Source organism: Salvelinus sp. IW2-2015, linkage group LG24 (assembly GCF_002910315.2).
Source record: "Salvelinus sp. IW2-2015 linkage group LG24, ASM291031v2, whole genome shotgun sequence".
In the NCBI taxonomy this organism is placed as follows: domain Eukaryota; kingdom Metazoa; phylum Chordata; class Actinopteri; order Salmoniformes; family Salmonidae; genus Salvelinus; species Salvelinus sp. IW2-2015.
The window spans coordinates 7,865,398-7,866,615 of NC_036864.1; the positions used below are offsets into that span (position 1 = coordinate 7,865,398).

At 44.0% G+C, this 1,218-nt stretch overlaps 1 protein-coding gene across 1 annotated transcript in view; it reads right to left on the reverse strand.

The window, feature by feature from the left end:
* The window catches only part of LOC111951269 (cadherin-like and PC-esterase domain-containing protein 1), a 102,711-nt gene that overhangs the window by 10,960 nt on the left and 90,533 nt on the right, over positions 1–1,218 (reverse strand).

Here is a 1,218-nt window from a genome sequence, read left to right on the forward strand (position 1 = left end):
TCTCCATTAGATCATAGCTGCTTGTCTCTGTGCCAAGAGGCCTTGTTAAGATACAACTACCTGCTTTTGTTGGAGCAGACACAAAGCCTGGTCAATCTACCGATCAGACTCCAAATCCTCCAGGACCAAAAGGACCCTACTCATTAGAGAAGCCAGCTTAGTAGGGAGACAAGGAGCCTCCTCCGTTCACCTCAAGTTGGGGTTGAGATCGTAAAAAAAAGTTAATTGGGGGAAAAAGGAATAACACACAAAATAATACATATTTGGGGGTATAATAAATATTTGGGGAATTCTATGTCTCAAAAGGGTATCAAGTAGTAGCACAAGGGAAACACACCAAGGCATAGGAGTGTACAAACACACACTCTGAAAATCACTCCTCTGAAGATAGGCTTTGTCTAATCCTGCCTGAATAAAACAATACAACTGTATAAAACAATAAAGCTATTGGAGATCTCTTTCACCTCAGTCTTCATGCCGGGTCTCCCAGGGGTTGTTGGCTGCTGTTGAGACAACAGGCCAGTCCCTAGAAAGACTGCTGAAATACACTGTATGTTCTGACTACAAGGCAACAGAGTTCTAGAGTTCCTTCAGGGCAGTTCTACTGTAAAGAGCTGGATTCCTCTCCTCAGAAAGTCAATTTCATGGTTACAGGAGAGCCGCTGACTCCCAAAGAACACAGTGGAAATAAAATAACTGAACATTCAAAAACGTCAAACCAGTAAAAAATGTTGTAAATATTGTCGTCAAAATACAACAAAAATACCACCCCCTTTTTAGCCAGAGAACTTGAGCAAAATAACTCCTAGGCTTTACGTTTGATTGACCAGTAAGGATCTTCAGAGTAAATGAAATACAGTATTTATAATAATGAGAGGGACATCCGAGGTAACAGTTCATTTATAACCTATGTTGTGACAGCTTGAACAGCCATCTTAAAGCTGGAATACTTAATGGTGAAATTGCCACGCCCGTTTGTGATATTACAACAACAAAATAAGTTACTGCAAACAACCACCAGTGACCCTGTTTCCCCCTAATGGGAGGTGAGGCGACCAGTGACCCTGTTTCCCTCTAATGGGTGATGAGGCGGCCAGTGACCCTGTTTCCCTCTAATGGGTGATGAGGCGGCCAGTGACCCTGTTTCCCCCTAATGGGCGGTGAGGCGGCCAGTGACCCTGTTTCCCCCTAATGGGCGGTGAGGCGGCCAGTGACCCT